This window comes from Notothenia rossii (genome assembly GCF_949606895.1).
Source record: "Notothenia rossii genome assembly, chromosome: 5".
Lineage (NCBI taxonomy): Eukaryota > Metazoa > Chordata > Actinopteri > Perciformes > Nototheniidae > Notothenia > Notothenia rossii.
Window position 1 is genome coordinate 17,621,108 of NC_136903.1, and position 22,978 is coordinate 17,644,085.

General features: G+C 38.2%; 1 long non-coding RNA gene across 5 annotated transcripts in view; it reads left to right on the top strand.

Moving 5' to 3' along the window:
- LOC307039907 overlaps positions 1–22,978 on the top strand; it is a 184,505-nt gene that overhangs the window by 100,747 nt on the left and 60,780 nt on the right. For 3 of the 5 annotated variants that reach the window (XR_013808354.1, XR_013808355.1, XR_013808357.1), the window contains one exon: positions 969–1,055. The exons of the other annotated variants lie outside the window; for them this stretch is intronic. This is a non-coding gene — a long non-coding RNA (uncharacterized lncRNA). The remainder of the gene's footprint in view (positions 1–968; positions 1,056–22,978) is intronic. 5 annotated transcript variants of the gene reach the window in all.

Here is a 22,978-nt window from a genome sequence, read left to right on the forward strand (position 1 = left end):
ACCAATATTAGAAAACATGCCATATTTAGACCAGTTTAACTAAAGATAATACCCCTATTAGGCTAGCTTTAGCTCGTTGTTGTTGTTGTTGTTGTTGTGGCGGCTTGGACTCAGAAATGATATATTGTTGAGTCTCTGAGCTCTCAAACCCCTCTTCATCAAGACGCTATTTTCTTGGGGAAAACAATTAATCAAGCTTTACACATCCGGTTCAGACTGGATCAGACTGGATCATTACAGCTTTCCACAGTATATTTATGGTAATATGTCAGGGTTGGATGTCCATTAGCTTGTTTCAGGCTTATTCTCCCCCCCCCAGTGACCAAGAATAACTCAATGTGGTTTTTGTGGGGGAAACTTCTGAAGCAATGGAGTCAGGACTCAGAGAGACACGAGGAGAGCTGGAGCTTTGATGGCAAACACTGACGCTTTATTTGGAGCTTCGGCCGGAGAATTCACAAGACATGTCACGGGCCACGGTTTGACCACACGATTGAGATGCCACTATCAATTCTGAAGAAACCCTCCTGTAGCTCGAGGTTTTAACTAGTTCAGAGTGTAATAGTCGAAACTCTTCAATATATAGACTAAACAGCTGAGGACACTGAATCACATTTGTTGTCGCTTATAGCTCGGGGTCATCTACACCCCGAGAAGGATGTGTTCCAGGTGTCCCACAACAATAACTATCTCTCACCGAGAGTTGCCCGGTCATAAACTGGCAACATCAACAAAATGCTAGGGCAGCCCCTCCTTAAGGGAGATTGCGGCTGCCCAAGAATGGGCATCTGCGTCAGAGGGCAAAAGGTAAACATGTATACAGAATTATTCCCTGACCGTTTTAAATATATAATTCACTTACAATTAAAACATGTATTTATTAATTGGCTGCCTTTTGAAATCTTCTTTAATATTTAATTTCTTTCTTTTAAAAAAAAATGTTGGTGTGTCTTTTTTTTATATTACAGACGGAGAACATAAAGACTGGGGAGAGAGTCGGGACGACCTGCCCTAAGGGGCCGCGAGTCGCTGCTTAGAACTCAACCTTTATATAGGTACGTTTCCTTATGTCTTTAAAACAAAGAAAAGTTACCTTTCTAATAGAGTGAAATTAAGGCAACTTAAAATTCATTATTTTGTTCCTTTTGTGTAAACAATCTTTATTTATTCACATTTTACTGAGAGCTGTTCACTCCATCTGAATGGACACCTTGTGTCTAATAAATTAAGGATTCAACATTTAGACAACCGCTATACTAAAACAGCAAAAGAAAAGATAAAATGGTAACTACGGCATCAAATGAGCATTCAATAAAATATAAACCCAAAAATATCATATTTGACCTGTACTTAAACAGCCTTACCACACGTGTAACAAAGATGATAGTGTTCTACATTATTTTCAGTAAGTTGTTAAATAATTTAAATTAATTTAGCACTAGAACATATTCTTTAAAAAGGGGGCAGGAGCAAAAATGAGATGTATGATTTCTGTTGACTACAGAGATAGTTGTGACAAACAGGGAAGATTGAGGAAGAGGCTGCCTCTGAAAATGTTTCTTGCAGCTTGACTCACACCTGCACACCGTCTGTGGCAGCATGTTCTGCGAGGGTCGTCTGTTGCACGGCGGGAGGATTTGGGGATGATTAATTGCTCTGTCTTGTCAATGGTGTGCTCAAAACAGCAGGACCCTCTGCATATGTAAATACAAGCAGTCTCAGCACAGCAATCTAGAGCAGGATTAACACAGGTATGCTTCAAAAATGCAGAGCCATTCACCAATCTTTTCTATTATCTCTGACATCCTACCTATGTTGGAGAGACGAAACATCGCTTCCCTTTCTCCTGATCCAGATACATACATCTTGTCATAACACACTTCTCACAAACACCAACAAGAGGGGAAACAGAGTTATCTCACATTTCTCACTGTGAGAATATTGTATTGGGAACTATTGACACAATAAATATCACATCTTTCGCCCAATAAGATACATAGTTCAAGGTAATCATTTCATAACATATTTCCATTCACATGCAAAGGGAATATATCAGTAAGGTAGATCTAATACAGTAACTGTTTTGGCTTGATATACTGTACCCCCACAGGCACCTTACACGAGGAAAAGTGTCCCTGAACTAAAGATCTTACAATGAAAGACCACACAAATCCTATATTTAAGCAATATTGTAATATTCAAAATAGCTGTTTTATCTGTACTCACCAGTCTATGGTATTCACACATCAACACTAACCCTTCCGCCACCTGATTGGATGAAGACGCCACTTGCTGGGCTACACTTGGTCCTTGCTGTTTCAGCTCTCCTGGATTTATATTTGCAAAGACAAAAATCTGTTTTCGATGCAGTTGCATTATATTACACCTGTAATTCATAATGAATAATTCATGGTTTTGAGATGCATGTGAACGCTATCAAACTGTGTTCATCAACTGTTTAAACTCGCTAGTGAATTCCAGGGCAGGACAATGACACTTTGCTCCAATCTTAAAGCTACTGTATAGCAATGTGTGTACTTCTGGTAAATGTCAAAGGACTATTTTGTTGTTTCACACCTACAGGATGTCTAGTGTAGTGATGCAGACCATATTTCTAACAGGAGTGTAAAAATAGGACTCCTCAAGCCAAAACAAGCCAGTGATGAACGGTTTCAGGGCTTCTTTGGAAATTAAGACCTAAACAAGGTCCTGTGCGCCTTGCAAGACAAGCAGTCTCCTTGATATGTTTCATCCCTTAATGCTATTGGCTATTACGCGTGAACTCGCTGCCTTGTGGCAGCTTAGGAATTTATTGGTGCTCCATTATTAGGGGATGGCAGAGAAAGAAGTGCAAATCGCTATGGTTTTCTGAGGATGTTACGACCTCCTCCTAGATTATGCCTTCTGACAGGTTTGTCATCCCTGCGCACTGATGTGCTCTATAGAGTGCTCTGATATCATTAGCTTCATTGCTCCTAATGTGTCTGCTCCCCTCAGCAGGAGGACAGGTCATATATTGTGCACATCAGTGGACAAAAGCCAAAAATGAAAATACAGAATAAACCCTTTCTCAAAAGGAAGAGAGAAAAAATGTGCTTCATGGGAATTAAACATAATTCAAACCCAAAACAGTTGATCTGGACTGTAAGCTATCCGTTGGTAAGCTAAGATGACATTTTAGAATATAAAATCTTACACACAGTGCTGCAAAAAGAAGCCTACTGTTTTTATTACCTGTTATTCAGGAGCAGATGGGGAAGCTCATAGCTCTTTCCAAGGATTAACAGCAGTCCTGCAAAGCAAAGTGTGTCTTTTGGAGAGGCCATGCAGGTCAGGCAGCAACAATAACAAGAGTGGTGGGATGTGAAGGACGCCCGTGACTTTTAGATTATGAATCTTTGGAGCATGGACAACTAGTTCTATATCAAATAGGATCATGGCGGCAGTACAATTATTAGCGCAAGTCTGCCTTGAAGGGAAGGTGTAGTATACAGAGTGTTCCTGGCCTTTCTGATGTCATTGATTTCTGCAATTATTGCTTTAAATCCTGACGGCTTTTATTGCTAATCCAGCACTTAAAAGGCCAATTCACCATTTTCTTACCTGAACCCTTTCATCATAAAGTTGGGCTGCAAGTCGTATAGAATGACTGTGGTTCAAACCACAGCTGGCCAGCACGTGGCTGCTGGGTGAGACATTTGACATCAGCTGGCCTGGCATAAATAGTGGCCTATCTTTGTATCAGGTTGGCCTCATACGAAAAGGCTGTTGGTTGCTGGCTGGTGGAAGCACATACTGATTTCATGCAGGATTTTGGTGTTTTTACACACTACAATGAAATCAAGAAACTCAGATATATTTCACATTCCTACATGGCCCATTTTTCAACTTCCAATAACCCTTTAAAATGCATCTTAGTTGTCCACCCAATCTTCCACAACAACTCCGCCATCTTTGCTTTAGACCAATTACTGAACATTGGATACCAATAAAATGTGAAATGAATATTACACAGATATATACAAATATCCAAATAAACATGTTTGTTCAACTCACATATGGGCATCATTTGCCCTATAATGGCATGCATTTCCACATATGTATAGTACATGGGCAATGGTACTCAGTACTTTCTTGACAAGGACAGTTTTTTTCAAGTGGACTGGACTTCCCCCCCAGATTGCAACAAATTGCATAAAGTTGTGTTTAAGCATATGGTTACTAAAACTATAAAGTGGCCCTTCCGCACTTGTGTTTGCTCTTTGGCTAATTTTTCTTGAACATGAAGCCAGGAAGCCAAACCGGCCAAACATTCAGACATATTGCTGTCAATAGGAAACATGTATTAATGTTGGAGATCAGGATGCACCATATTTTAAAAAGGCGACATGTTTTTTTATAACATTCCATTGGACATTTTAGATATTGTGTTGACATCTCTATCATCAATCTATTAGCTATCTGTCTGTACGGCTGATGGAAAGGCAGGAATTTGCTGAAGCTAGGACCAATTGAGGAAATTCCTATTTTTCAGCAACCAACAAGAGTTACTGGCCAAAGAAAGGCTGTATATTTTGGTTAGGATCGAGAGGGGAGTTGAAATGAGCGAATATTGCTGATAGAGCGTCGCTCGCATTCAAACGGAGACAAAGGGTGGAAATGAAATAACTTCCTTTTTCTCGGGAAAACACGGCAGCTCTTGACAGAATAATAGCAGCTGAGTAGATGGAGAAGGTCTGCTACCACATGCTCTAAAACACAGGAAACTGTTGTTCCACGGCTGCCGCCTGCTCGACTTATTAAGAGTGAGCTGACACACTCCCCTGAACAAATACAGGATCCTGTGCAACAGATGTTTATAGTCGTGAGGATTTAACAGTATGTTAAACAGTTGTTTTTATTGAATATTATTTTGTTGACTTTTGTTCAGGACATACATATATATTTATTTCTTTACCACTGACTGGTGTTGTTTAAAACTTTAAGAATAGGATATAGCCAGGGCTTGAAATTACATTTTTGTATTGCTAAAATGTTGGATAGTTTAGTGAAAGTCTGACATTTTTTACTTTTAGAAGGACTTTTCAGCTGAACAAAAGCTTGATTTTTGAGATGCACAAACTTAATTGGCCTTAGGTTACATTTTTGGAAACAAACTCTATGAGAAATTGAACATTTAAATTAAGGAAATAAGAAAGTGCTTTCACCTTAAATCTAACTGAATTTAGTTTTAGAGAGCTAAACTCTTCACTTTCTGTCACTCTTGCTTCAGTCTCACTGCTTTCATTTGCATCATTTGTGGTCACTCAGCACCAAATGACAATTGGTAAATTAGTCCGTGATAAAGGAGAATTTAGCAGCTCAAGAGCCAGATATCTCCCTAATTGTTGGTGGAAATCCAAAACATATACAGTATATACATAATATATTTATACAATGTGTATACAATGTGTACAATACTGGGAAAGGTTCAAAAGTTGTGCTTTTGTATTGTGAAGGTTTCTGGATAACATTGGTTGAGGTGAAAGGAATAATGTTTCACTGACATTTAGTTGGAATCATTTAAATCTTAGTGTGTACATCGTCAGATTTATAGTTTGCTTGCTATTGTGTACTTAAACTTGACTCTTCTGTTGCTCCGGTAAAAGACATGTTGTGAATCTTTCATAGATACTAATTTGTAGATTGATCGTGATGGAGGAAATTAAAAGACCTCTACTGGGTTCCTGCACCTCTGCAGTATATTAAAGCTACGTCCAATCAAGCAAATTATTCTTCTCATACAATGTGTGTGTGTGTGTGTGTGTGTGTGTGTGTGTGTGTGTGTGTGTGTGTGTGTGTGTGTGTGTGTGTGTGTGTGTGTGTGTGTGTGTGTGTGTGTGTGTGTGTGTGTGTGTGTGTGTGTGTGTGTGTGTGTGTGTGTGTGTGTGTGTGTGTGTGTGTGTGTGTGTGTGTGTGTGTGTGTGTGTGTGTGTGTGTGTGTGTGTGTGTGGTGATGTGTGTTTTCAGGATATGGGTGGATATATTATATCAGTGAACTAAAATTAAATTACCATATGTTTTCGAGTCCTGTAAACCGGCGCTCTTGATGTTTATAACTAGGATAATTTAAATGTTGCTACTTAATTACTTGAGACTTTCTGGGCAGATAAAGACTCAACCTGTTTTTACTCTTGTCTACCAACAAACCCTAACAGCCTCTTATAAACAAAAGTGAAATACAAAGTTACACAGATTAAACTCAAATAGGTTGTAAGCAGTAATTACATTTTGGAGCACAGCAAGGAAATACTACAGTCTTTTAGAGCTCCAGTTTCTTCCCCCCCTTCCCACAAAAACATGCAGTTCCGATTAAATGAAACCTCTAAATTATTTATATCGGTGATATATTTTCCTGTCTAAATGTGTAATGTATACGATGAGTAAACTGTTCAGGCTCTACTGTACTCTGCCTCTCACCCAGTGCATACCATACTCTACCACTCACCCAGTGCATGCTGGGAGAGCAACTTTAAATAACTTTTTATTTTGCTTGCAATAACTTCAGTCATTTGCTTCAGTGCCTTAACCTGTTAAGCCCCATGCCCCCGCCCCGGGGGGCTAAACACAACAATATTCACAAAACTGTGTCTCAGGGCTTCTTAACATTTAACAACCTATTAATGTGTCATACCCACTTAAACTATATGAACCATTTACCGAAACAAAACACAACTCTAACGCCAAGCGTCTGAATTAGCATTAAGCGAAAGAGTGCTGACGGACTTAGCACATAACTCACGGTAAATATGTTATACTTCATTGGATCTGCACAAACAAGATAGCATATGAAAGCTGAGATTCCACGGATTCCAATGGTATAAGTATCATCACTCTGCGACCAGAACTCAGCGCAGCGAAGGCAAAACCAGACAACAAACAACTTCACTTTACGTAGCCAAAACGGCAAATACGTCTTACCTTTGCTGTTTTCTGATCATGTTGTGTTCAATGGTATTAAAACGCATAAAAACGCTGCTGAAAGTTAATCCAATGTCTCTGTGTCACTTTAGGCGCGTTCACACCAAGTACTTTTCCCACACGATTTAGTTGCGTTCACACCAAAAAGTCCCAGTAACTAAATTAGTTCTAGAGAACATTTTTTACCCCCTTTTCAGTCCCTGCTAGAGAGCAGGGACTTTCGTGGGAGAAAAAGGTTCCTGTGTCTGATTGGCTGGGCGGAATGCAAACCACCCCCCGTCAAACTCCCAAAAACTTTTGTGAAGCCGCCATTTTATTATCCTCGCATTGAATTATTAGCATTAGCATTAGCCCAGCGCAGAAACGCAGAGAGACTAACTTATGACAACACAAAATAAAACATGGGAGCGGTGGAGATGAGGAGGTGTCGGCGTTCTGGCCGTTTACTCGGAAGGCTTCAGCAGGGGGAGTCCCAGCAGCTTCTACTGAAGCCAGTCCCTAACTCCACCAAAATGACCCCAGAAGTGGTTTTTTTTTCTAAATCTCTCTAAAAAGGTCAAATGTTACTTTTTTTTGCATCAATCTTGATACAGGGTACTTATTATATGTTATAGTTTGGATTCCTAAAGCTTTGAGTCTACTATCCCATCATTCAAGGGTGATTTTCACTATAAGTAATGTTTTATTTTTCGACGGACATTATAATTTAATTATTTGTTTTACTATGTTCAATCTGAATTTACTTTAAAATAAAAAACATCTGTATTGATTCTGACTTTTCTACATCCAACTCACAGGTTTATCATTGCTTTGAGAAAAAAGATTATTAATTGACCCCTTTTTAGAAGTGAAGATATAGTCATTTGTTCTGGGAATGTCATTTTCGAGCCTGAGACCTGAAAAACAGGCTCAGGGCTTAACAGTTAACCCAGGAGGTTGAGAACCACTGATGTAGACAATGTTATCACTCTTCGTGAAAAGTATTTGGATAACAAGTCAAAGGGTACGGGGTATTTTAGCATTTGTGTTGCTTTGTAATTGTTTTAGTCCAAACGATTTTGTCTAAACAGTACTTACTCATTTTTTTTCTCTTGGCACTGAATTATAATTGTAGATAATAGAAATCGTCACTGCTGTTGATACTTGACCTGTACAGGTTATCATGTCTGTATACCTGGTTTCCCTCTTCCCCTGAATCAATTGTCTGTTAATCTCTTGCTCTAGCTTTCAATTGTGAGAAAATGTGGCCACTCTGAGGGTAGTCCTTTAATGGCTTGACCCTGAGTGGCTTTTCTCATGCAGACAAAAGGGCGGTAAGGAAATCAAAGAGAGACACAGTCAGTGTTGAGAACTTTTTGCCGCGGGGGTTTGGAAAAAGCAATATTACTGCAATGTTTTGACTAGAAGTGAAACATTTTTAAAGACAGACAATCCGGGGATGCTTTAGTAATGGCTGATTATCAAAGCTTTCCTATGATAAGTCAGACAAAAAGAATGCTGCTTTTTTATTTATTCAGTCCACCTGATAAAACACTAAAACACATTGGTAAGTGTGCATTTCAGTTGGTGTCAATTCTCATATAACCTATTGGCCTATTTTCAGATTTTTCGAAGTCAAGGTGGGTTAAATGAACTGTTTTGTCATGTATAACTCAACTCAAAAGTCAAGAGCTAAACTTTGAGTTCTACATGAGTCATTCATCTCATTATTTGTATTCCTTATCATAGTAATAGTAGTCATTTAATGCAAAAATAAGTTGTATAGATTGACAGATTTAGAGACATTCATGGTGCCCAGAGGATGATTCCTTAAGACTCCTGTGATCCTCTAGCTTTTTGTCTAGCACCCCAGACATGTCAAAGTTTTCCCTTTTCAACCAACATTTTTAAAACACTATTCTCTGCATCTGTTTGTGTGTCCCCCTATGTTTAGTAGAATGAAAGCTAGAGACTATTACCGCTACAGTGGGTTGCTGGCCATCCATCAATTGCAGAAAGCAGTGAGACATTGCTGTTTGTTCATTGATTTAGCAAGACAACATTAAGGGGTACAAAACCAGGGATGAGAATAGAACATCACCACAATGACACTGCAGGGCTCATTGATTTAGTGTTAGCAAAACTACTTAGCTCTTTGGTAGCTAGGAGCAAAACTTCACTATGTAGGTTTCCTAAAGTGTCAAAGATGGAAGGAAGGAGAAACAAGGGCATATGTTTGAGAGCTTAGAATTATGTACTGTACATAACTATTTAGCAAGAGTGGATGTTGTGTTACGAAAACATCCTGATATTACAATTATACCCATTATATTGATGTTTGGGTGTTTAGTGGAATAGGTTTGTTTTCTTCAAGTCGAAATAATGAGCCGGTCAAATTGCAAGACTGTGACACCAATGTTATCAAGGAACATAATAACATTACTTGAGACAATTGAGTCATATAACAGAGGCCCTGCATTGAAAACCGCATAGGTGGAGTTTGAGTATATGCTACTTGTATGAATATGAAATATACTTTTTGCTTTAAAATATGCTCATGACTTACTGTAAAGGTGACCTATCATGCAAAATGCACTTTTGTACGTCTTTTATACATGAATATGTGTCCCCGGTGTTCCAGAGAACTCACCAAGTGTCAGAAAACACAACCCTCTCTATTTTCCTCCATACCCAAATCTCTTAAAAAGGGGCTGCAACGGATCTGATACAGACTGATCCAGATTTGAACACTTTTATGACGTCACAGAAGTGGCGCAACGGCTATTGGGCCAACTCCACCAATCAGGAGGAGACAGCCACGGACATTTCCGTTCGAAAGCGCTGGAGACGCTGTAGTACATATGCCAGGCCTGTAGATGGTGCTGTTCTCACAGAATCAGCCCATGAAAAGACAGTGTTAAATTGAGCGAAATGAGGAATGGCTAAAATGCATGATCTGTTTGGTATTTTGAAAAAAAAAAAGTATAAATATGCCTTATATAGGTATGGTCCTACACTATATTATTCAAATATAGCATGATAGGTCCACTTTAAATGGCTGAACCATACCAAATAGTATAAAGAGGTAGCATTAGCACTGTCACAGGTGTATGTATTGTTATACTGTTTTTCAATTTGGCTAAACGATTATGTGATTTGTGAAGGCACTGTTCATGATGCAATAAAGCATTGTGTGCTGGCCTAATGGAGTAGTAAAAAACCTTAAAATGAAGTCTGCACATGTAGGATAAGTCCTGTAATAGCTCCTTTTAAATGTTGATGTGATGGTGTCCGAGGTAGGGTTGTCTTTATCAGGGAGATTTTTGTGCTGATTGTTTTAAGAGCCTTATTTGGTTGTTAGTTTATTTTCTCTCTGTCCTCAACTAAGATGGAGAAAAAGTCATGCTGGAAAAATATTATCTTCATTATTTAAATACCACGGAAATCTGTGTTTTAGATTAGATAATGAGATTGTACACAAGAGCGGTTATTGCATTCTTAACTGTAATAGGGAGACATTAAATGGTCAAGAAGTCATTGACATTGACATAAGCACTAGTAATGAACCTGAATGTGAAACTGCAACATTTTGTCAACCTCGGCTTCACATGTTATTTTTGTTCTGTGGTATGCGTTGAAAGCTTAATGTGCTGTGCTCTAAATGATCCCTCAAAGGCACATAATTAGACCTCACAGAGACCTTTGGCTCAGTGCAGCCCTGCCTTAACCGATTGACATCATGGCTACAGCTGATGTTGTACCTTCATGTGACCCATCTGGGCTGTCTCTTTCTTTTCACCTGAGGGGGAAAAAAGAGATTGTGGTATAGTACTCCTACCTTGATTTAAATGAAATAGACATTTTCTCTTTAATTTCTTTTTTAAACGTACGGATATCTGAGTTAATGAAATGTTTTGATGTTTATGCAGGACAAATTAACCATTGGTTGACATGTTTCACCCTGGGGACAGATGCTTTTCCCCACTTAGTTACTATTTGCAGTCATGTCATTAGCTGTTTATTGTTAATAACGCGTTTGTTATCACTCAGGCCTCCAGGAATTTGAGGAGGGATGGAATATATTTTTGACAATCAGGCCAGAGCTTTTAAACTTACCATGAACTACCTTTACAGTGTCATCACTATATTAACTTGCCTGATCTTGATACAAAAAAAATAAATAATAATAATAATAAACGTATTATTTTCTTAAATGTAAAAGGCTAACAGTCATAAGTGGACGGATAAATTACCATGGTTATCAGACTTGAATGAGTGTTTAGTATGTGGGTTTACCCTTCCCCACTCCTCCCTATTTTTTGTCTGCCCTCACTGAGACAAATCCCCATGCCTAGCCCACTGCTTTTATTAAATTCGCCTCAATAAAAAAGCTCAGACAGGATTTATTAGGTACTCAGCGCGGACGTTTAGTATTTCCCTCCGTTATTAACTGAAAATCAATAGATAGCAAAGAAAATGGAAGTCATACAAGTGTTGTCGCCTTTATATTATGTCGGCTGTCGGGTTAGATTCATGACGGGGCTCCGGCGTCTGCAAGGTGGATTTTCTGCTTACATTGCAAGACCTAAAGTGGAAGTTATTCATTAGAGTAAGCCAGCGGTCAGATACATTTCCAGGCCCTTTCACACATCTGTCTTGGTAAGACTCGAATAGAGTGAGAAAGGATGCTGATATACCCTGATAGAGATGTCAGACGCAACACACAGCTTGCTGGATTTATGATTATTTTGTTCTGAAGACCTTTTTTAACACCATCATGGAGCCTGTACCCTTGGAGTGTAAACTGGAATAGCATCACGCTTAACCTTGTTCCCGCTCTAATACGTATCATTCATTATTTCATCATACCATTTATTTTCTTAACTTCTGCAGTTGTCAGCAGCAACTTGCTTCTTAGCACGGTGACAGCCGTTTTATATTACGGCTCCAGTTTAGAGGTTTAACAGATGAGCTCTATGTGCTAATTTGACAGACAAACTCAAGATAACATCAATGTAAATGCCGCATGAAAAAGCACCACCCCAGAGTGATATGTTCAGGCAAGCCTTTACTGAAGCTTATTGTGCACTGTAGGTTTGGATTGCGGGACACACTCAAGTTCAAAGGGGTAAAGGTGGTATTCACTTAATATGCTATAAAATAACAGTCATTCAGTAAGCCTGCATGCCGTGGCTCGACTGCAAAGCAATTCCATCATGAGGAAAAGTGGCTTTGTCCACATATTAGTCTTTTCTTTCACAAAAAGGCTAGAAAATGTGAGAATAAAGAGCTTACCCACCTCACTAATTTAATTACTCTTAGGACCTCCATGACAGTAATGTAAATATTCCATCATGAGGACCCAAGATACACAGAGTAATTACTTAAGGCTTTCCCTCACATCTCGCAAGACTTTTTTTATCACCCAAAAGCTTTTTAACATTAGCACTCTCTTCCTGACAAATTAAATGAAATGTCATTACTCTAGCCATCCTAATGGCATGAAACTATCAGCTGTTGTATGCCTGGTCTCTCTTCCCCGGCCGCCCCGGCAGATTAATCAAATAGTCAGCTTCAGAGTCAAACTGAGGGGAGCATCGATCCACCGTGTGTGTTTGTCTGCGCTTCGTCCGTGCTGCTGATCTGAACCTTGAGTGAAAGTCTTATATATTGATCTCCATATGTTAAACATGTACAGTCCATCACAAAACAATTATTCAGAGCATAGCCACATGTCTACCTGCTGCTACCTGTTCTCTCTCTCTAGTTAGTAGAGAATACGTTCAGGCAGCTTGTATAAGATTTTTCGAAATATCTTCATTAAATTCACTTATATCAACCTAATTAAACTCCTATATTCCGGTTTAAAAAATAAAGCATTCCCCATAGATTTCAGTGGGCCCTACATATGTTGTATGTGCCACTTAATGAGAAAAGATACATAACATCATTCGAAATATGCTTGATAATGTGAAGGAGCCATACAGAATGAAATGGTTTCATAGATTTGTTATAAGCAGCCATTACCTAGGATATTTAACACCTTCGGTTTGGTAAGGGTTAAGCTGCTTGGCCTTTGATTTCTCGGGGGTAAGGTCTTGGCAAAGTGTCCCCCCACCACCCGAGGCCCTTAAGGGACTTTCAATCCAATTGCTTGCTAAGAGTGGATGCAGATCTCAAGGTTACACCTGAGTGTTCAAGGGCAGGGCCAAGTGTAATCGGCACTTAGATCATAGATTAATCTTATTTGCTATCTATTAGGCTTGATTCTTGCTGCCTTCTCTCCCCTCCCAAAGCCAGGATTACTGTGATAGTTTAAGATAATGGATTCTTATGGAAGAGGGGGTCAAGAACCATTCTTGTTTCAGAACCTGCAGATAATATGATTAATCTAAAAGCCTCTTTCAAAAGAGGTCCCACCTTCAAAGGCCTAATTGACAAAAAGGTATAGAATAAATCTGAGATGTTGGCTCTTGGGTGTTTTATTAATTACAATGTTATTCTCTCACCAAGTGTAGGTGGTAGAAAATAGAATTTGTTTCTACTTCATTCACTTATTTGTCCACGGATTGAGTGTGTGTTTTCCATCAAGCAAATCACCAGGGACACACTTTTATACAGGCTTGGATTAAATGTGATTGGTTATCTCATATTCTTTATCTTTTAACCTTTAGATCCTTATATGTATTTAACTGATATATAATACAACATGAGGTTTATGTTGATGACACTATTTGGTATGGCATAGTTGACATTTCAAAACAAAAAAGCTAGACGTTTTAGTAAGATAAACATTAGTTAGTGCTTTAAAGCCATTTACAAAATGCTCTATTAACATTTAAAAGCAGAAGGAAATGTAGCATCATTGTCCATGCATTTCACAAAAGGTTATGTAGAGAGAGATATATTGATTTCACTAAGTACAATCTCATTTTGATTCAAAATCTCCTCTGTTGTCATTTTTGCCGTAGCCACTAGCTAAACAGATAACAGATAAACTCTGATAAAATATATCCAAATGTGGCAGCCTCCGCGATAACCTCTGAAGACACATCTGTTATCTTGTCCAGTCATCAGCAGCTGAATATTTATCGCAAAGAACAGACCTGTGTTCCTGCCTGCATGTTTACCAATGTATACACAAGTTAGAGGTCTTTTTTCTCCAGAAACATCAGCTGGTATTTGAACCACAAGCATGTAAACATTTCACCTACCCACATAAAAAGAAACCTTATAGAGGGGAAACAGTTTGATCAATTGAACACTATCAGTTTGAAAATGTTATTCAGTATATTGATGGAGATGCTATATGGTAGGGTGTATGTGTTCTTCCACCTTGTTTTTAAACTGTTTCTTGATATGATACACAACCCAACATGTGATAAGGTTCTTATTAGTATGAATACTTTACTATGATATTAGTTTATTCATTTATTTAATTGCCAAATCAACACAATTCTTTATAGCACACAGCTTGTATGTGAGCTCAGTATAAATATAGGGTACAATATCAGAAGAATAAACGCAGAGCAACTCAATCTTTTTGTAATAGTAATTATATGGCTCTTTAATTTAGTCACCACTATTGTAAGTATCCCAGCTCCAAATGTAATACTTAAACTAATTGAAAAACTGGTTATCGGTTCTTGATTAGGTCTGAGATATTTTCTGAAATGACGTATCATTAACATATAACATATGACGCCCATTGTAATTTCCTGAAGTTTAAAGTTATCTCACCAAATAGCTTGGCTTTTTTACATTGGATTAACACTCCAGAATGTAAAGATACTCAATGTCAAATCCAAATAGAGATGAGCAGCACATTTTCATACTTCTGAAGCTAAAATGAGGGGAATGGGGAACATTAAATGAAATATAGATATTGTTGCCAATTATTTTTCTCATAAGAAAATAGCTACAGCCCTGTTCTTGATTAACTGGCACTTACTATCTGTGTTAATAATATCACTAATTGTACTTGTCATGATAGACTTACACATATTTAACTGTTTATCTCTCAGTACATTCCACAAGTCGCACCTTGCACATAGCTCAATGTGGGTTTTATGGGTTTTCAATAGGTTACATTGTGCATTGCCTTATCAATAGTATTTCACTTAACAATGAATGACCTAGGAATTATGAGTCGTAAATGTAACATGTGTGCATTGATTTCCACGGCCTGAAGCACATATTCGATGTCACACTGTTCAGTGTCGTGTCGAGTAGAAATGCACTCTGGGTGAAATAGTTAAATATGTATTTAGTTGTTGTTTTTTAATACAGTGTGTGTATGTTTTACTTTGAACCTTGAGTTTATACATTTTGGGGTAAGGGGTAAAATTTAACAACAATAATGATTGAATAATAATGAAGACGCAACGTCATTTAAATTGAAAGGAAAACACAAAAGCCTTAATTTGTGCGGAAGAGGCTGACTTTCCATATCACAGTGTCCATTCAGTGGCACAAAAATAGGAAATCAATTACATTGCTAAAGACTGTCTGGTTGTATGTTCTTATGAAATTGGGACATAACCTTTGCAGAGATAGATTGAGGCCTCATTTCCATTCTCATCTGATACTGTCACACCGCTGTGCTCATTAAAACCTGTCTGTCACCCTTCTCTCTCACAAACAGCGCTGCTTTGTATCCACCATCTATCATTGTCAGAGTTGTCATGAGAATCCAGATTGCTCACAGCTTTACATTGCTCCGTTCTTGTGGCTGGTCTATTTAATATTCGGAATATATCTCTGTAATTGTTCATGATTCGTGAGGTTAAATCAATATGATATTGATAAATGACTCAATTCAAGCAATATTAAAAAAAATGCTTTAAACTGATTTGTACTATTTTCATTATTAGTCAAAATGAATTATTTTCTCCCCAGTGGTTGAACTGAATATTGTATTTCCTCTAATGTTATGAACAGTAAATCATTTAAGTGAGGAGAGTAATCCTACCTTCCTTTTGGAGTTTATCCATTTGTGGGCCAATACATTTGATGGCATCTTTTATTTGATCTTCCTGCAAAGTAATGGTAGCACAGTTAACTGTTTTTTGCAGCAACTTCAATCTTAGTGCTCATAGAGACCAACTAAGACAATGAGGTCTGAGGAGAAGAGTGGTGTTTTCATTATTCTTTGGTTAGGTTTTCTTTGAAGATTCACAAGATTGCATCACTCCTAGTGCGCCTTCAAAAACATAGTTTAACGAATGTCATTTAAACAACACGTCTTTCACATTAGTGCTATTCAAATATAATAATGTTGGTTTTCAGCCTTAGCTTTCCTCACAGTGTTAAATAAAGTAACTGTTGCACGATATTCCCCATTTCCTTAACAAACCTGGTTATTTTTATTTTGTAGACGTTTCTGTTGACTGTAATTTTCCTCCACATAAGGTGTATATTTTGTGCAGCATAATCATTGCATCAAAATGAAGTTGAATATGCTAATGACTCTAATTGGACTACTAATAGAGACTGTTTCCCCAGCTTTAAGCTTTCGGGGGGTCTGTGTAATCAGTGTAGACAGTCGTTAAGGGAATGGAGAGGCAACTAGCAATGTCAGGAGAGGGCCCAGGCGGTTCCGGCTGACACTACCCCAATCTTCCAGGACCCATTAAATGGCAGTTTCAACACATTACCAACCATAACATCCTTGAATATCACTGATTTTATTTGCAGTATCAAACATTTCATTTCACGCACCATTAATGGAAAAGTGCTGAGGTTCTAATGCTGGCAAACATTTAGTAACTACCTGGACTCAGAGAACCAATTAACTCCAGCGACAACATGGCCAATTAAACACACAAATAGGTGAGTCCAGCATTGGTTACTGCCCTAGTAATTTACTTTTGAATAAACCCAAGCAAAAATAGAAAGGCAGTCATGGAATGACCAGTGGAAGTGGAAGGAATAAAGACTAGTGTTTTAGAAACCGGAATTTAAGATAATGTACTGCACCGGCAATTCAGTAGATATTCGAGGCAGTTTATTCGAAAATGAAAAGCAGAATGAATGATAATAGCGTAGGAATGAGTGCTTCATTGCCTATAATTCAATTTGATATGAATAAATTAGCTTGTGTTCAAGTGAATCCTGTTAGATAAGAACTGTAACAGTAAGCGAAGGCAATGCTAGAATTCGAGAGATGATTTGGTGTTGTGTAATACCATGAACAACCTCTTTTTGCTACATGTAGGCATGTTTGCATTGCTTTGTAACATTCATCATCCATTATACACTCTATTTCAGGAACCTCTTGTGCATGATGTCCTGTAATTCTCTTTTCCTCATTCAGTTCTTTAACCCGCCCCCTATAGATGATATGAATGAAAGTATTGGTTTGTTGCTTTGTGATCACAGCGCAGTAACCTCACAACCTCATCTAAACTAGGTCATATTTTTATATTGATTTTCCACCGTGCTTTCACTAACACTTTCATTGGAAGCCCAAACATGTCAATACACTGCAGATGAATTCCTATGGCATAGGGAAAAAAACCGACATTGTGGTTGTTATTTATGTGAGTCATGTCATATCATGGCGTGATAATAGGCTACCAGAGCCATTTCCTCTCTATGGGTTAGAGGAGTGTGAAGAGACGCTCCACATTTAATTACCTCTGGGGTTCGGCTAACTGGCCGACAGCATTACCAATTTATTATTACACCTGTGTCTGTCAAATTAACCCTTTTAAAAGAATGGAGTTTGGAAAAAACCCTTGGTTGAAAACAAGTTTTGTTTAACCTAATTGGACATTTGTCTTTATTTAATCTTATATTAGTCAATTGGAGGCAGTGTAACAAGCTGTAAACACAACATTGACAAAATAACACCTAGATATTCATAGCCATAATGCTAGCAATGGCCTATTTACACATCCAGCTGACATTTAGCAATATTAATTTTTTTATTTAGAGTTGTGTTTCTGTCATACCTGGTTAATGTAAATCCAACATTCACTCTTTTTTGGCCCTCTTTTGCTTTAACCTTTTTTATCTAAATGCTTCACTTTGTTCAACAGCTGGTGCTAACTTGTCTGCTGTTTGATGCTGGACAAGTAGCGTTGAGTGGCTTTATTAGTTTTACTTTGAAAACAGCTGTTGTTATGGGCCGGAAAACCAAAACAATGAGCCGAAAGACACTAAATACCGTCTCTCAACATTATATATGACCACTCTCCCATTACACATAGTCATTAGACCCATTGTATTAGTGCCACCTTAATATACTGTAGATTCTACTAACCAATCTTAAAATGAAAAACATGCAGATAACACACTAGTCTTTACATCATTGTTCTCCTTTGTTCAGTTTTTCTTAAATAATTTCAGCACCTAAAACCCTTTTAAATCTGCTAGAAGTTATAGGAATTCCCAAAAGGCTCTTGGGTCACTAAGACCTAATCATTATCAGTTGGCTGCTTCTTGTAACACACCTCATCAGTGCTTTGTCAAAATACACAAGGGTATCAATCAATCAAATCAATCACTAGGGATGTTTACGGTGGTGGAGGCTAATAAAGGATGCAATCACCTCACCAATAAATCGAAACAATCCAATAACCCTGGAGATCAGGGTTTGCACAACTCTCCCATTGTTGGCCACTACAAAACACAGTCATGCAGTGATGATGAACTTGAAATATCCCAGCCGTCTGTCAGCAGGATTACCAATAAAACCTTAAATGCACACTTTAGAATACACATTGTTCACTAAGGTTCCATCAGGTTATTGACTTTGACGATGGTACAGAAAAGATAGTTTTGAGTTAAATGACTGTTCCTTTGCTCCTATATTTAAGCAGACGTATTGCATTGAAGCATCATTTATTATCAAAAAAACATAAAGGCTGATGTAGAATTGATTTCATGTTTAGGAAAATAACCAATTCACTTAATTTAAACATACAATTATGACTGCCATTCATATGTTTATTAATGTTGCTTTAACCTCATTGATGGTTTTTGAATTTTTCAAAAATGTGATTCCTCTTGAATATTTCAATTGATCCCATGTTGGTTGACTGGTGTGCAAGAAATAATAAATGCTGTGTCAAGAGGAATGTTGTTAGGTGATGGTCAGTTTCTACTCACCATAATGATGATGATGATGATGATGATGAAACAGAGGGATGACCTGGATGCATATTTCACAGAATATGTTACCAGGAGCTTATGGGCCAAATCACTTCCCCCTGCCTGGCCTAGATATGATTTCCGTGTGTTAAGACAAATTGCTATCTTAGACCTCATTGTTTTTTTGTTTTTTTTGTCTATTGCGCATGGATTATAATGAAAAAAAGGATATACGGTACAATGTGGGTTTTCTTAGGTCATGCATGCTTGGAATAATAACAACAAGGGATTCACATATTTGACTCTGACTCTTTGCCTATTCTGGGAGTATAATGCCTTAAAGATCCAAACGACAGTGAGTTTGATGCAGTAAAATCACTAAAATGGTAGTATAATGTTTGTTTGAATTCTGTGAAACAATCACAGTGTGACGTGGTCAGAATACAATAACAGTTCAGGGATAACAATGCTGATGAGTAAATGCCTTATGATGATGGCAGCCTGACAATTTAACATTAAAACCTTCTTCACAGAGCACATTAACATGGCATTAAGTAAGCTAACATGCTATTTTTATTCACATTTTGTAATATGGCATCAACAAAATATATGTAAATCAAAGATGTGAAAGATGATAATATTTCAAAATCAATGCAGATTCCCTGCGTCTCTATTGTGTAAACATGTCCAGTCTTGTGTCAATGTTGACGCCCATCTGTACTTAGCCTTAAAGTGGACCTATAATGCTATATTGGACACATATATTGTGGGGCCATACCTATACAAAACATATCTGTAAAGTTTTTTGCTTAAAATACCAAACAGTTCACCCATTGTAGCCATGGCTCATACTGCTCATACCCCTTTTTTGCAGTCCTGTTAGAGAAACGCAGATTTTGGGTCCTTAGCTTGAAAAAACAAAAAAGGAGGCGGAGCTAATGCCTGATCAGAATTCTACCGGAGATAAAGTTAAATTCTGCTGTGATAAAAAGCCATCCTGTTCTAAACCACATCAAGGATTATTTCTGAAATAGTATGGAGCTCAAATGCTTTTTCTCTTGCGGGTTTATCACAAGGTGAGTTCCTTTTTTTATTTACTGCTTTTTAAACACGTGCTCTTCAGTAGAGGTTAGCTCTGAGTGTTAGCGAGGCTGGCTAATGTAAACAAAGACGAGATTACGTCCAAAACACGTCAGGCATTGTTTCTGATGGCAAATTTATGTGGGTCCGCCGCCGATTTGACGTCATATCTGCAGCAAATCTGCATCCGTTCATTGTACCCCTGTATTTAAAAGATTTGGGTACGGAGAAAAAGAGAAAGGGTTTTATTTTCTGATGCTGCGTGAGTTCCCCGACACACCGGGGACACATATGTATGTATGAAATACATCAAAAAGTGCATTTTGCATTATAGGTCCCCTTTCACTTAAGTCCTCTCAGTTAAATATAACCATAACAATCTTATCTAGACTGCATACCATTTCTTCTTTTAAACATCATAACGTTTCTCTTGGTAGGTGTAATATATAGGATCTAGGATTCATCCTCAGAGCTTTTGCTGTTGTCCTTTTGACTTTTTGTAACTTGTTTAGGATTTTTTTCTTAATGGTGCCCCAGCAGCTCACCTGGTGGAGCCAACCTTTGAAATATAAAAGTCTGATTTAAAATGGTCCCTCGTAGCTTTGCAATTATTTGTGATCATACCTTTTTATAACCCCTAACTCTGCCCCCCCCCCCTCCCCTCTCTGTCCATTACACACACAATTGTATTCCCTTCCTCTTTTCTGCACCTCTGGGGTAGACATCTTGTAGTATTCCAGCTTATTGTTTAGGAGCAAAGGGGTAGCCAAAGGCCAGGTAACTTGGATTTGACTGGTGTACTCTCTGGTCCCACAGGACACAAGATACAAATCAAGTTGCTTTGACCCCATTGTCCTCCCCACACTCCGAGTCCCCTAAAGGCAATACTGGAGTATGGGATCCTTTCTTCCCTATTTATTTTTTCCCCTTTGTATGCTAAAGCCATAAGGTACATACATTTCCTTGGGTAAACCATCCGACATACCGGCCCCGCCAGCTAACATTTTGATTTTAAATGGTGTTTACCCATCGTGATAGCTTAATAATCTGCTGGACAGGTTCTTTGGTTGAGTTAATGCAGGCATATTTTTCATTCACAATCCGACAAGTTTTATTCTGAGACTTTTCCATTTTAAGATAGAAAACTGCATTCTAACTGTGTTTGTATATTTAAAAGCAGATGTGGTGAGGAATGTATGGCCTTGTTTTAACCAGTAGACCCATGTTCCAACAATAGCAGCATCCTCAGGCTCCCAGTCGCTCGCTCAGTGATGTGTGTTTGGATCCCACTGCAGGAGCCAAATCTCTTCTTCATGTCATGCTGACCTTTTCCCACTCTTAACCAAATCAGTCGTGACTTAAAAAAACAAATAAGCACATTTGACCCCCTGTTAGCCTGCATATCATGCTGGTGACCTATGAACTTAATTTTCTATCCAAACATATATCTATAGTTGGCACCCTCTCTTTTCATGATGGAAAGTGTCACAGGTGTTGAAGTCTGATTAAAAATATGATAATGTCAGTAACCTGGTTCAGAAGTCTTTGACAATGGGATGATTTGAAAACAGTAATCCAAACAGAATCCAACTTATTTTATTGGCATATTTATGAACATATTCCAGTCCAGTATAAACATGTTTTTTGAGTGTTGTTACATATGTGCATTTTTTATAGTTTTCTCAACGTTCACATGCATTACTGATTGCACTGTAATACACTTTTCCAAGAGGCTCCATCACAGTCATTTAGTTGAAATACTTTTTATCAAGATTGGCTGCAACCCCAAATACAACAAATATTGGCTTGAAAAAGGTGCAGTTTTCATCTTGTTGCTCAATACTTGTATGCTGAATGTTGTATATGCTTCACAAACTTGCTGGTTCCTGATGGCAGCAAAGAGCAAATTAAGTTCTGAGTCTTAACACTGCCATAGTAGAGATGGTCAATAAAAAGCATTGTCTTTGGAAGTAAACACGCTAGACTAAAGTAGCTAACATTAAAGCAGCTGAACACCAACATGCTAGTAAACTTGTAAACTCTTGTCTTGTTTTCTCACATTTGACACAGACCATTTTTAAATGAAAGCATGAACAAAGAAAGAATATCCCAATAGAAATATCTCTTGAGGTTAATTGGGGGGTCCATCCAAAGTCTTTGTGTTTAGGAAGTAAGATTCAGGCGTGGCACCTGTTTCTTGTCAGACGAGTCAAATAATTCAGCCCTTTAACCCACCTTCCACCACAATCCTTATCAGCACGTTTCCTACAAAGGGTTAATTCAATCATGTCAAGGTTCTCTGCTCTGTTGCTTGCCTCTACCATCATACTTTAGGTGCAGTGGAGCGCCTCCTCATTGATGGCACCTTTGGCTTCACAATAGAAGCTAATTTGTTAGAATCTTTCACAGGTCAGGGGCTGCTTAAAGGCGAGGAGGGCGCCCTGGCCACCGGAAAAATAAAGCCGTCCACTGAGTTGGAGGCAGCAAATTAAATGCCCAGTCATTTTACGACCATGGACATACAAAACATAAATATCCATTTTCCCTCCTGCCATACAGTTCATGAGATCTTGCCAGCCATTCCAGTTAACACAGGTTAATAGATTGATTCCAGTGACATGGCTCATAATGAACAGCAAATTGTTTTATCTCTTAAGTCTTATTTGGTCAGCCAGGAAAACATATGAGGTAATATGGCTGAGGCTAAATGGAGCGTGTAATAGATCCCTCACTAAGGCATAAGGATAGGTTGATGGCAGGGCTATGATTAATGAAAATAATAATACTCTTGAAATTGAAATTCTTCTCTCTTTTTTTGGCCCCTTTCAACCCTTTCCTGCTATGGCCCTTCTGACTGTTCATG